At 36.0% G+C, this 15,441-nt stretch overlaps 1 long non-coding RNA gene across 1 annotated transcript in view; it reads right to left on the reverse strand.

The window, feature by feature from the left end:
• LOC310898479 overlaps nt 1-15,441 on the reverse strand; it is a 42,937-nt gene that overhangs the window by 11,884 nt on the left and 15,612 nt on the right. Inside the window, exon 6 of the long non-coding RNA XR_014583325.1 lies at nt 2,659-2,782. This is a non-coding gene — a long non-coding RNA (uncharacterized lncRNA). The remainder of the gene's footprint in view (nt 1-2,658; nt 2,783-15,441) is intronic.

The raw sequence follows: 15,441 nt of genomic DNA on the forward strand, positions 1-15,441 counted from the left end.
TCTAGAAGTAAAATTCTTTATTGTAATCTGCTCCCTCTGAACTATTATTAAAACATCTCATTTTCAGGCATCCGTGTAAGTAAACAGGATCTTCTGGAGGAACAGACAAGGTTTTTCATGAGAAAGAATTGTATGGCTGGTATATTTCCCAAGAGACCACACAAATTATTTCTAAAATACACCTGGTATCCACCATCAAGGAGAATAAAAACCTAGCAGTTTCTCATGAAACAAGGTCTCTTGAGGGCCAGCTCTCAGGGCTGCCTCTCTGCTATCTAGCTAGTTTTTCATACTAAATTCCTGAAACTGAAATTGATTTTAATCAACTTTTTTTCAACTCATTCCACATTCACTCACTCTCTATTTTTATTTATTTATATTTTAAAGTCCAGTGGTTTTGAGATATTGCCTTTCACATTTATAACCTCAAGGGCATTTGAAGTTCTGATGACATTGTGATCACTAGACTTTAGACGACTCTCAACTTTTATCTTATTTATCATCCTTGTCTTATTTCCCAGCAATATTAGGAGTAAGTATAAAATAGCCTGTACTTTTACTGGATAGTCCACAAAATGTATCAGAACAGAGTGTTGCATTACCTCCAGGAAGCGATACCCTTTCTTATCAATTCCATAATTGCCAGCCCAGTCAATATTAACTAATTGAATTTCCAATGATTAATGATCTATCCTTTTTATAGGCTTTCCTTATCTTCTTCTTCTTTCTAAGTCTTGCCTAGGAGGCCTATAACAATTTTCAGTGATTTTTAGGTTTTAATTTGCCTATCTTTCATCTTCATCTAAACTGTCCCTACTCAGGTGTCTAAACTGCATATGCCATTTATTTCTTTTAGTCAAGTAAGGTTCTTCATACATATTGCCATATGTCTTTCTGTCCTGCTGTGTCTATGTCTTTTACCACATATATTTATCAAGGCATTTCAGTCTTTATTTCATTTCTTGAGACATATGTATGAAATGAATATTAGGACATGTTTATGTACTTAATTAACATTCTATTTACATAGAGGTGTACTCTTATCAGAAAGCTGACATACATTCCTAAGTGTCACAAAAAAGTATTCTAAAAATGTATGTGCTCTTGAATAAATGAAGTATTTCAAAATGCATGGTTTTACTGGATAGTCTCACTCAAATGAAGGCACTTATTATTCAATAAAAGCTGTAGATGGTCTTCTGACCTGCAAAATCTGACACTACAGTGCCTAATATAAGGGTGTTGTATTTGAAAACAATGGTTTCAACAGGTTTGTGCTTCAGTTTCTTTGGGTGCATAATGGGGTTGAGAAAACTTTTCTACTTCACCTGTAGTGTTACATCTATAATTGCCCTAAAATACTGAAGATATTTTTACATGACAGCAGTGCTATTTAAAGAGCCAATGACTAATATAAAGTAGTAGCTGTTATAATTTTGAATGATTACACCAAAATCAGATGTAGAAGCTGGAAATATCTGACCACATCATGTATTTACACTACTTAGTCCTAATTTTACCTAACAGCATGAAACAAGACCAATCCATAGGCAAAGACTTCTTTACCTATGAAAAATTCCATTTCATTCACAAGGCCAAAACTTTATAGGAGACGGACATCAAGTTTGTGCTGCCATACATGCAACAAGCACCCTCAGTGGTCACCCTCAATGTTTCCTTCGTGCTGCATCTGAACAATTTTAAGCAATGAATTAGATCATTTTAACCTGTGAAACTCGAGCAATGCAGAAACCTGAACTCATGAGACTACAGGTTTGTCTCTGATAGAAATCTTTTGAATGTCACTAAAAGATTTAGTGTTACTTACCTGAGCCACTTACATAGCATTACACAATGATACCTTGATTTGTTTAGCTGAAAGCTTTGATACTATTTTTACATCTATCACCTTGGAATCAAAATGTGAATGGGTGGTTGTTCCCTATAAAACAGAAGTGCTGGATTTATAGCCTTGAAGGCTGACACGCTGTTCACAGTCATTGACACGTACAGTTCAGCAGTAAAATGCTGGAGTTTTCTTTTACTGTCCTGACAAGACACCTCACTCCTGATCTGGAAAGAAATTACACACAGTGCCACACAGATCTCCCCCCACACGCCATAATTTCTTCCTAAGGAGAGTGATACTATCTGTGCTCTTTTGTAGTTTTTGTGATGTAGGTGTAAGACCACTCATTCATACTTGTTAAAGTAATTGGTCAAAATGTAAGTTTAAGAGTTCTGCTATAAAGACTCTCTATTATATTTGCTATAAATTAAATGTGCTAGAATAAATCTAATGCTGGCATATCAAAATTTCACATATGGCTCTGCTTTCACCATCAAATATGATGGTAACAGAAAAAAAACCAAATGTGGTAATTATGCACATCATCATTAGATTCAGACTGACAACCACATTTTAAGATATATTCAGTCCCCAAAACTCAAGCATTTTATTTTGAAATCACTTTAATGGCAAATATTATTTAACAGGGAGATGTCTGCAAGGTTTGCTTCTATATCTTCTCTACAGTATATAGCAAGAGAGGTAAATACAGACATGGAGAAAGGGAAGGAGTCATCCCACGTGATTTTGTGCTGTGCAATTGGATAGGCTGAACCTAAGGGCTCGCAAAATAGCCTGGGAAGTCTCACCTCAGAGCTTTTACTGGAGATTTTTCACTTCTTCCTTCTGTTGATGCAGCAGTGAAAACAAGGCACTGTCAGACTCATCCTTTGCCAGCCTTGGACATGTTTTCAGTCACTTGCAGTGAACAATCTGAAACATAAAACAGCCTTAAGCTCTGAAAAGGAGTGCTAGATCAGCCTTTATAGAAATTGTAAGAGGCTAAAAGAAGCACAAAGATAAACTAAAAAAAAAACTTTTGCATATAGATCACTGAGTTGTCTTTTAAACACTCAGCTCACAACAGAGTATATTGCCTTCATAAATATTTAAGACAGTAGAGGACATATGAAGTCTTCAGTGTTTAAATAGTGCCATCAGTGGCATTTCTAGTTGTTTAAAAAAATAATAATAATTCAGGAATATTTATTGAACATTCTGTGAACTGCTAGACTGCTAGTGGCCCTTGCATACATACATTTCTCTTCATAACCTGAAATGAGTGTGCAAAAATAAGCAAACTGCTTTTTGGCTAGACATTTTTGATTGCTCAAAAATATTCTCAAACCTGAGTTGACTATTAGGAGCAATTGCAAAAGAGTATAGAACAGTGATTGGGATCCCCTTGAGCATAAACACAGACCAGTCTGGGCACAGGATACACTCTGGAATGAGGTGTATTGCACTGCAGAACATTTGTTGCCAGGTTAGATCATTTTTACTGACACATACATGAGGTACTGTTAAGTAACAGTAGACATGATGCTCTAATAATCCAGCTGCCCTAAAGTAAAGCAACAAAAAGAAGAGTAGACTAGCTGCAGGCCCGGATTTTGGAGATGATTTGAAAAGGTATTTAGTTCCTTTAATGGATCAAAACCTGTGTTATATGTCAAAAATCACTCACAAATATTATACACATATCAAGTAGTCATTGTATTACCTGGACTAACAGCCCCTTTTTTTTCCATGCTAAAACACTTTTTTATCCCCTAATACCCATCAGAATGATGAAATTCATGCAAAAGTACTTGTTACTAAACACTTATATTTGCAGACAGCAATCCATGCAGTTCTGGAGGCCTCGCAGCAAGTTAATGAGGTTTGAGTATTCAATAACTGAGATAAAACCGACTCAGAGAAACAACAGAGCTGTCAGGCTGTCATTTCTAACAGACAGCATAATGAAACCTATAACAGAGGGCAGTTAAGAATAAATGCACAATAATGATCTGGTTGGAAATAACAATCTGCAATCATTTTCCTTATTTAAGGATAGCCCTTCCTAACTCAGTGAATTTTTTATGTATTTATTTATTTGACAGCTATGCAGCAAAACCAGTAACCACATGGAATAAATGTGTGTCTATTGTAGCATTTTTTGCAGGCCATCATTTCATTTTAAAGACAAATTCTCCAGAAGAATAATTAAACTCCATGCAATTGAAGTATTACAGCAACAGTAGCTCTTGCAGGGCTGAACTGTATTTAAATATATACCATTTGAATTCTGACCTCAGTGCTCCCAATTGGAAGATGACAAAAAATAAAAATACATAATTGCTGAATATCAAATCTATTGTTTGGATCTACTCTGGACACACAGAAAATTGTATGTTCATTAGAGAGAAGATGTGGAAATTGCTCTTCATCAGAAATGAGCTTCCCTTCAAGAATCTGAGTCTAGGGGAAGAAATGAAACTGAACTCCTCCTCCACCAAAAGGAAAATCTACATACTTTTCCTCAGGTGTGCCTAGCATTAAGCAAACCTTCCAGTGGGTCCTGAGGCATCAGCTCCCCTATCATGTCTCTATGTGCTTCTAATGCACCAAAAATCTAGACTGCCACAGACAGTGGCAAAGCCTGGGTGTAGGTTTCCAAGCCCCCTTATCCGGAGGAAAGGTAGAGGGGCAGGCCCTGAACACAGAGAAACTGGGAGTGGCTGCAGCAGAACCTACTGATCGCTTCTGTGTAGCGACAGTCATAAATACCCAGCATTTAATGTTCTGGGGGCTCTTATGCTCTCTTTCTCTTATTCAGCATACATTTGCAACAAAGGAAAATGAATAGAAGCTGTTACAGCATTAACCTAATCATTTTTTGCAGTAAATAGATATTACCAATTCCGTTTTTTCACCACAGACCGTTAGTAGTTCACATCACTGACAATGGATAATAATGCCCTTCAGCTCTGCTATAAACTAAGAAACCATCTTTGTACAGCCTAATTCCTACAACACAATTAAATCATGGAGAGACAATACTTAATGTAACAGAGCTACATATTTAGTTGAAAGCTAATTCTTCTAGTGCATAACATGAGAAGTGCATTCAGACATTTTCAAAGCAAGATGCAGTCCTCTAGTCCCTCAGCTTTCACTGGAGTGAATGAAAGACATGTGGACTATCACTGAGTACCAGAACTGTGTGAAGGTATCATACCTAACAGGGCTTACTATCCTTCCAGGACCATCAATAAGAAGACTCTTGCTGGTTATCCTCACATTATATAGAGTCAAATTGGAAATAACAGATTAAAACCATTATCACTTACTAATATTATAATTATGACTTCCTGTAGACTCTGCTTTTAAAAGTACAGTAAAAATTTGTTTTAATTTAAATAAGCTTTCTGAAAATTAGCTGAGAAATATAGCAAGTCTGCTCAAAAATTGTGTGCTCTTTGTACAGTTTTTGTATGTATTATGGCACCTTCTTCCTGAATACTGTAAGAATGTCAGATTTTATAAGCACTTCCCTACAGCTGCAAATATCAGGGATTAGAAAACAGATGTGTGGTATCTTTTTATATCTAAGAATGTCTCTGTACTTCCTACTTGGTTTAATGTGAAATACGATATGTAATTATGATCTTTACTTGTGCACAAAAGTATTTTAGAAAGATGCAGTTTGTTTGGTTTCCATTGTTATTTACATTACTGTTATAAAATACCTATTATGCATAATGCTATGTTCAGCTGAAAAAACAACTACAAGATGCACTCAAAGTTTTTAGGTTTGGGGTTTGGTTGTGGGTTTGTTTTTTTTTTTCTGATTGGTGGGTGGTCTTTTTTGTTGTTGTTTTGGTTTGCCTTGGTTTTCTATTATTAGTTCAGACACACACATTCAGGTACATTGGGACTACTGTCAGAAAAATGTTCCCATGTCCCTGGAGCGTCTCCATAGAGAAGTCATAGAACAGTGTTTGCCATTGTTGCCAAAATTAGTGATTGGTTTTCATTTAGCTGAACTGACTTTCCCTTTGATTAAAAATAAATAAATAATTAAATACATCTTCCTAGCCACCTCTGACTGGAATCCATACCTTCCTTCGCCACATAAAGGAAAAACTTAGCTGACATTTTCCCCTACATATGGGAACATCTGCAGTGTTCCCTTGCTCATCAAACTTTTACATGTAGTATCAACTTTAAAAAAGTGTAGACCTGGGTTTCAGACCATTGCAAAATGCTAAAATAGCTACTGAGAGTACAAAAAGTCCTTTCCTCCTACCAACAGCTCATGCAATTTGTTAATTAAGGCTACCAGGAATATTTGTGGGTCTAATTTCACTTGTCCTGAAATTGCATATTTAATCTTTGAGCATGTTAAAAATAAAAAAAAATAAAATAAAAAAAGAAGCTGCTAGAAGGAAGATGAATAGGGCCCTCTGTTTTCTCTCTCTCCTTTTAACCCAAGGTTTAAAAATACAAAAAATTTAGACTCATATCCTTCCTCTGTGTGAGATGACCTACCATAGTGATGAAGGCTTTCTAACTAGACTTCATGCTAAACTGAATAATTCACAAATGCACTGATAGATGTTACTTTGTGTGAGCTGCTTCTACTGGATCCCCAAAATGAAAACGCTATAGTCAGGAGCCTGGGAAATTTTCCTGGTAGGAGGCATACGATGGGTAAAAACTGCTGAAAAGAGATCTGAAACGTGGTCTTCTATTTCACAGGAGAATACCTTAAGCTATGAGATATTGAGGGAAATGAGGATAAATTGTCATTTTCACTCTTTGGCAGTTTTGTGAATGTAGTCCTTCATTTCCTTGACTTTTATTGCAACTGTTGAAACATTTCTCAGTATTTCAAAATACTGTTTCAGCACTGCATTCTCACTTCAGCATTTTGAAAGTGCATTTTTGAGGAACAAATCATGTAAAAGAAAAATATCATTCAGCTCAACTTCTGAGAGGCTTGATTGCCCTCTATTGTCATTATCTCATCTAACATAAGTTTCCAAAGTTATAGCATATATAATTTGGGGTGCATAGCAGAAGATTATTAAGTGTATTCTTTAAAGCTGACTTGAGAGCTGATCAAAGAGTTTTCAGTATTTTTTGAAGGCAGAATAATATTGTTGCGGTAAAAAAAAAAAAAAGTCATTCTGATCAAAACACTCAATTTTTCAAAATAATTGCAAAATAAGCAATGCGGCAACATCCTAACTTCATAGCTATTAAAAAAAAAAAAAATGAAGCCAAAAACTATCCTGAAATGCTGTGAAAATGGCCTCCTCCTCCTAGTAGTAAAAAAATAAACAAACAAGAACACACACACACCATTTTCCAACATGAAAATTGTTTACGTAATAAGACTGCATAAAAGATTATCTGTGTGCACTTTTCTTACACTCTGATAAGGTACTGAGTATCACAGGAAATTTACTTTAATTTTCACTTAACTGAAGAGAACTGTACACTATCAGTGTTTAGAAAGATATGGAAGTCCTTAATTCTAACACCAGAACATGTGGATGTTCTTCCACAAGCATTAGGATCACCTGTGTCTATGACTATTTTCCTTTGTCCTTTATTAATTTTCTTTTTTCTTTTCTTTTCTTTTCTTTTCTTTTCTTTTCTTTTCTTTTCTTTTCTTTTCTTTTCTTTTCTTTTCTTTTCTTTTCTTTTCTTTTCTTTTCTTTTCTTTTCTTTTCTTTTCTTTTCTTTTCTTTTCTTTTCTTTTCTTTTCTTTTCTTTTCTTTTCTTTTCTTTCTTTTCTTTTCTTTTTTCTTTTTTCTTTTATTTTTTCCTTTCCTTTCCTTTCCTTTTTTCCTTTCCTTTTTTCCTTTCCTTTTTTCCTTTCCTTTTTTCCTTTCCTTTCCTTTCCTTTCCTTTCCTTTCCTTTCCTTTCCTTTCCTTTCCTTTCCTTTCCTTTCCTTTCCTTTCCTTTCCTTTCCTTTCCTTTCCTTTCCTTTCCTTTCCTTTCCTTTCCTTTCCTTTCCTTTCCTTTCCTTTCCTTTCCTTTCCTTTCCTTTCCTTTCCTATCTTCTCTCTGACATATTTTCCATGAAATTCTCCCTTAAATAAAAGAGGAATTAACCTTTAGCTCATGCTCAGGGAAAGTTAAATTTTCATGTCTGGAAGTGGGCAATTGCAAAATCATGCATGTCTCTTATAAATACAGCATGTCTCAGAGAAGAGGAGATGTTCTATGTGTATTTTTTTTTTCTTTTTCCCCTGTAAAATAATATTGGTAATACAACACAAAAAAAAACATGCCATTTAAGATTCCCATTGCAACAGATTATATGATTTCAGGGAAGAAAATAGATCCTTTTAAGGTCTGTAGTTACTTCCTCTTTAATACTGACCTAACTACATTAAGTTCTGGTTGCTACTCCAGGTCTGTAATCGAGGTTGCATCATGGAAGGAGTGTTGGGACCTTTTCTTCTGTCATAATCTTAACACAAAAAGGAGCATTAAAATTCTCCAAAGGGCCTTTTACCTTGTTTTGAAAAAAATCGTTCTTAGAACACTACTGTCATTTCTATTTTAAAGTATCATTTCTAGAAAGGTGAGGAAAAAGACTAATTGTATTGATCTTGGTGCTGGAAATATGAGTGAGCTATGAATGACAGCTTGAGAAATCCTAATCGATATAAAAAGAGAGCTTTAAAGATCATTTAATTGAAGTAGAGTAAGTAGAATCTTACATGGTTTAAATAATGTCAACAGAAAAGTTACTGTTTTCAGCTCAGTACACATGATAAGACTTTGAGAGTCATAAGCACCTAATACCATCTCAGGAATTTAGTAGTGGGTAAAGATTAAAGCTTACTGTCTCCACAGGGTGCTGAGCTCTTGATTCATGTTTCTTATAACATCAAGTCTGGATTATTGTAATACCCTGTTTGTAGGCCTCTTTGATACAGTGGTTTGCTGTTCACGAGCTTCAACATGCACAGATTATAACAACTCCGATTGTCAGTGGAATTGAACTGTATCAACATCCTACCAGACTTGATTGCCTTTTTGTCAGATTTAACATTATTTTTGAAACATGTGTTACCTATGTGCTTTTGGAGCATTTTTCAACTTTTTTTTTTTTTAACTAACTTGATGATTTCTCATTTTCTTTGCTGCATATTATGGTGACCACTGGATGTGCTCTCCAAATAATGTGGAATATAGTTAGAGAAGCTCTCAGACTGGGATAAATACTATAAACTCTACAGAATAAATTTCTTAATGCATGTTTTGCATAAAATAAGAATAAAAAGAAAAAGATATAATATATAAATAAATATATATATATTTATATATATATATTTATATTATATATAATAAATATATATATAAATAAAAAGAAGAGAGTAATCTTTTTAATTATCATTCACTGTGTCTATCCATCAAGAAAAGAATATTAAAAATAAAATCAAATATTTGGGCTTAATTTCAAAGAATTCAGCACTCCCATAACTACTGTGAATTTCATTACAAAGTATTCTAGTTAAATAAAAAACAAAAATTGAGTAAGCATTTAAAACCAAATCAACATGGACTGCAACTCTAGCTCTAAAAAGAAATAAATATATACAACAAGAATGAGAAAAAGAACTGAGTGAAATTCACTATGAAAAAAAAAAGTTTATTTAACAATTAATTACGCTCTTTCAGTGGGTTGAAATGTTACAAAACCAAAAACTGGGAAACTACGGTGTAAGTCCTTTTTTTTTCCTCTGCTATATATGAAAAATAAGTAGATAAGTAAGAAAAAATTCATATATAATGTCACAGAATGTAATGTCAATTATCTGTAAATATCTGAAGGTATAAACAATTTTGCACATAAATTATTCAGCTTAGTCTATGAGAATGTAATTACATTTTTGCTGAAAATGAAGGGAAAGGAATTACTGTAAGCATTGCAAATGTCTCACAAAATGACAGCAGCCTTGCACATTGGAATGGGCAAAATACTAGACAATGTGATGTCTTGAACAGTCTTGTGTTATAAGAATCGATTGAAAATTAATATATAATCCCACCTCTAGCATCCAAGATTTTGTTATACCTCTGAAGTTTCTCATTCTCAAAAAAACAACTTACCTCTCCAAAGCAACCTGAAATAATATTTTCCTAAGTAGTATGCAGTATTGCAGGTAATAAAAATTTTAATATTGTTGAGATTTTTTCTACGATAAATAAAATAAGACATTAACATGCATCCTTCAGAAACAGAAAAGTTGGAACATTTAAATATCTATTACTAACCAACAACATCATTTGTGGAGGTCTTTTCCTTATAACAGATCTTTGTTTTTTTTTTTTTTTTTTTTTTACTAATGACTTTATTTTCTGTTTTCAGAGTGTATGATATTGGCTAAGATGCCACTCTGCCATTGTGAGGAAGAGAAGACATTACACTTCTGATTTTTCCCTGGTTTTAATTAAAATGTAGGCATATTTCCAAGACTGCATGTACTATGAAGAACATGAGGTCTATAATAAGTGCCTATTCCAGTTTGTGAAGCCCTAGTCTAATGAATCTGTATAAAACTGAAAACTGTGAAGTGCTATTTATATAATATGAAATAATTTGACTATTGAAAACATTTCTAAATATGTACCCACCTGAAAAAATACATAAGAAATGAATCTGTTATTTTGTTTAGTTTTTATAAGAAAAGCTTCCTTGTCACAATAATCAGCACAAAAAAAAAGCTTGAATCCTGAGAAATGTTTTTCATACAGCTTGTATAAGTTTCATTCTTAACTAAAATATACATATAAAGCTGTGAATATACAATTAAGATCCATCCAGAAAAGAAAAATAAACTATTTTATTTTGCATTGTGTGTGATGAGAAGGTTGTGGGCCATAAGAAGTCATGACATACAAGTCAGATGATTTAGTTCTAGCTTTGTACATATATTTACCTGATTGCCTTACAGCTTCAGGTTTTATTGGAAAAAGTTCACAATGTTGGTCTCAACCACAAATACTTGATTTTAATTTACAGATAAACACACACTTCTGGGGAGGGAGGGGAGTCACATTATAAATGATCCCTGTTAGTTGCTCAGAATTGGTGTCACAATATACCAATATAATCTGATAATACACACACAACTACAAATCTCAACTCTTCCACAAACCAAAGGATTAATTATAGTTAAACCAACCTAAAAATGATTTTAAAAAAGGTTTTTACTGTCCTATATATGTATCTGCAAACCAAGAACCTAGTGACAGCACCATTGGGTGAGTAGGAAATTATCCACTTCCCTACCTATGGCTGACATGTATGGAAATGACCTTAAAACATCTGAGAGTATATTAACTGCCTAATGTACGGGAAACATGTTAAGAACATTCAGTTTTCTTTAACTTTATCCAGTCAAGAATCTTCATATCCACATTTAGAAAGCTAAGAAGAAAAAGGAACAGGCAAAAAACAAAACTACTTATTAAAAAAAAAAAAGGCAGAATAGAATAGAAAACAAAATGAGAATGAAACTCTATTGAACAATCCTGCATTCTTATTTGTTTTGAATAATATCTATCATTTTAAGTAACCACTAGAATTTAGCATTTTATTCATGACATTTTATTCATTTTATTCATGGCAGCTCACCAGTTGTATAGGAATTAATGGAATCTTAAAGCATAGTACAGTCAGCCTGGCCCCACTAAAGTCAACAGCAATGATGTCTTTGATTCCAGCAGTAAGAATTTTACCCTGAGATATTTTGCAAGGATCTAACAATTCTGATGGAACTAGAATAGAGAGGATTGTAAATTGCTAGGTGAGAATGGGTAAAACCAAGAATATTAAACAGAAACAGTAAATTAAAATGTGACTGTTTTGCTGTTACCTCACTGTCCCTATCTGCGCTTTTCCTCTGTCTCTCTGTTCATCCCACTACTCACGGTACCATCATAAACTGAGACAATGAATTCTCTAAGACAGCTTCTGCTTTTATATTATTTGTTTGTAAAAATCTTGATAGAGTGGGACCCTTCTCTTTGACTGCAGCTCACAGGTACTAGAAAAAAAAATATGACTGTAACTACCAAATTAACATCAACTTTACTACTTCTATGACCAAGTGACGTGCTTGGTGGATGAGGGAAAGGCTGTGGATGTGGTCTACCTTGACTTCAGTAAGGCTTTTGACACCGTTCCCCACAACATTCTCCTCAAGAAACTGGCTGCTCGGGGCTTGGACTGGCGTACGCTTCGCTGGGTTAGAAACTGGCTGGATGGCCGGGCCCAGAGAGTTGTGGTGAATGGAGTCAAATCTGGTTGGAGGCCGGTCACTAGTGGTGTCCCCCAGGGCTCGGTACTGGGGCCGGTCCTCTTTAATATCTTTATCGATGATCTGGATGAGGGCGTCCAGTGCACCCTCAGTAAGTTTGCAGATGACACCAAGCTAAGTGCGTGTGTCGATCTGCTCGAGGGCAGGAAGGCTCTGCAGGAGGATCTGGATAGGCTGGAGCGATGGGCTGAGGTCAACTGTATGAAGTTCAACAAGGCCAAGTGCCGGGTCCTGCACCTGGGGCGCAACAACCCCAAGCAGAGCTACAGGCTGGGAGATGAGTGGCTGGAAAGCTGCCTGGCCGAGAGGGACCTGGGAGTATTGGTTGATAGTCGGCTGAATATGAGCCAGCAGTGTGCTCAGGTGGCCAAGAAAGCCAACAGCATCCTGGCCTGCATAAGAAGCAGTGTGGCCAGCAGGTCTAGGGAAGTGATTGTGCCCCTGTACTCGGCTCTGGTGAGGCCGCACCTTGAGTACTGTGTTCAGTTTTGGGCCCCTCGCTACAGGAAGGACATGGACGTGCTCGAGCGAGTCCAGAGAAGGGCGACCAAGCTGGTGAGGGGTCTGGAGAACAAGTCTTACGAGGAGCGGCTGAGGGAGCTGGGCTTGTTCAGCCTGGAGAAGAGGAGGCTCAGGGGCGACCTTATCGCTCTCTACAGTTACCTTAAAGGAGGCTGTAGAGAGGTGGGGGTTGGTCTGTTCTCCTACGTGCCTGGTGAAAGGACGAGGGGGAATGGGCGAAAGTTGCGACAGGGGAGTTTTAGGTTGGATGTTAGGAAGTACTTCTTTACCGAAAGGGTTATTAAGCATTGGAACGGGCTGCCCAGGGAGGTGGTGGAGTCACCATCCCTGGAGGTCTTTAAAAGACGTTTAGATGTAGAGCTTAGCGATATGGTTTAGTGGAGTACTTAGTGTTAGGTCGGAGGTTGGACTCGATGATCTTGAGGTCTCTTCCAACCTAGAAATCTGTGATACTGTGATAGTTCTAAAGCTCTAATAAATGTTCCGTTTTATCAAGTGCTATTATAGAAGTAAACCTGTTAAAACATTCTCAAAAATATAAAGAAACAAATTATTTTAATTAGATACAGATGGCCAAATACACTCTTAAAATCCAATTTTCTGCTAACCAATTACTTTATTGTCAACAATTTAGACTCAACTTCTTTTATTTTCTTCTCTTCCATTTGCAATCATTTCCTGAGAGGCTGCTCCATCTACTTTATGATCAGACTTGTTTTCCTTTCCAGCAATTGCCATGTAGAAATACCTTCCTTCATTCCAGCAAGTTGTCTTTAGCATTCTAGTCTTTGCTTTCCCCAAACCATGGTAAACATTCTTCTAATCTAAATAAGAGCTTTGGTTCAGACCTGTGTAAGTGTTGCTGAAAATTCAGATTCCAGAGAGGCTCTGTATATGCCCTGCCTTGTGTGTAAACTATGATTAATACTTTCAAGCCTTTACTCTTTCCACTACAGAGGTAAAATTTAAATATAACACAGAAAATGGTACATTGATTATGGTTTGGGACATCACAGAAACATAACAACTTCAATTGCTCTTTTCCTAAATTCTAAGTGCAATATAATAGCACTTTTTGTACTCATTACTAGAGAAGTGATTCTATCATGGGATGATTACTATCTCGTATAACTGAAAAGGCTTTCTTTTGCCCAAGCTGTTGTGGATGGCACACTGATGTCATGTAAAGTAAATCCTCTGATGCCATCAACCTAAAGGCACCAAGGGAATGGTCAGGCTTCAGTCCACAGGTTCAGGCTGACATGACAGCTGTTGTGTGCCATGCAAGGTTTCCCCAGGAAGAAGGGCAAACGTTATCCATCATGCCTGTCTATACAGATACATGCAACTTTCTCACCCCCACTCCTCACCACCATTTCAGTGAAGCCAGTGTGTAATGGCACAGTGTTTCATGCAGTTTCAAACACGCAGACTGTTTTCAGTACAATTGCTTGGCTTCTTTTTTGCCTTAAATAACAATACTTTTTCTCATTGTAGGAATTCCTTCAAGAGTGCTGTCTTTCCAAATTGGTCTCTCTTTAAAATACTAATTCAGTATGATAACCTCAGATTTATACCAGAGTAACAATACAATGTTTTTGCTAGTCAGTATATAGATTTGATGACTATGTCTCAGCTGCAGACAAGCAGTTTCTCCATATCGATTTTCTGGGAAAATACTTTTTCTCTACCTCTTGTTCCTTCTTTTTATTACAACACAGATTTCCTTGGATGTTTTTTCATCTTTTTCTTTTTGCCAGCTCAACTGTTTTTCTTTGCTATAGCACTGAATACATATTTCAAAATGGCTTTCATTGATGTGTCTGCTGGATCTGCTGCTTACACAAATACAGGTTATTTATTACCTTCCTGCATTGAACTGGACAACCCCCTGAGTTACAATACGTTTGTTTTTTTTTTAAAATGATGCATATGAAGTGTCTTTCAACCAAAGTGTTTGAAGATCTGTCTAAATGTTGATCAACTGATACAGAAGTTGACATAAAGCAAACAAACAAATAAAAACCTACACAATAACAAACAAATAAAATCTCCCTTAAGAGTGGCGTGACTTCTATTACAGTAATTTACAAACTAAGTATTCCACAAGATCTTTCAGGATTTTGTTGTTGTTGTTTCACATAACATGATATCTAAAGTTTTTAAAGCAAAAAAAGAAAAGATAGAAGGAAGACAGAACCCTGCCTGCCTGCCTTCTCTTCTTGACATACTTCGGAAGGTAAATGCTTGCTTTTAAAAGAAAATAATAGGCTCAGTGCTAAAAATCCCAATTAAAGGAAGGAATCTCCAGGAAGCACTTTATCAGATGCATAAATCCCAAAGAGAAGCAGACACATCCCTGTCCTCACCACTTCCTACGGTCTGGTTACACAGCTTTTCAGACAGATGTCTGTCTTGCATGGATGTGATTGGATGGATTGCATGGATCCTTGCATGGATGTCACTCATCTTTCTTGCACTGCACAGAGTCAGCATGACAGAGTCTGCTTACAAACCAAACCCCTAACTGAGGGACACGATGACACTGTATACTGTTGCGCTGAAGACCCTTTGGGACTCTGTCATTCAGTATTATTCTACACAGCTGCATTCTGGGTTTGACAGCAAGATAATTTACTAAGGGTCTCTAACTTTGAAGTCAGTGCCCAGCTTTTGTATCAGTTCAGCTGCCAATGCTTTAAGTGATGTAAATATCAACATGAACTGCTATGGTA

Source organism: Anser anser, assembly GCF_964211835.1.
Source record: "Anser anser genome assembly, chromosome: 4".
NCBI lineage: Eukaryota > Metazoa > Chordata > Aves > Anseriformes > Anatidae > Anser > Anser anser.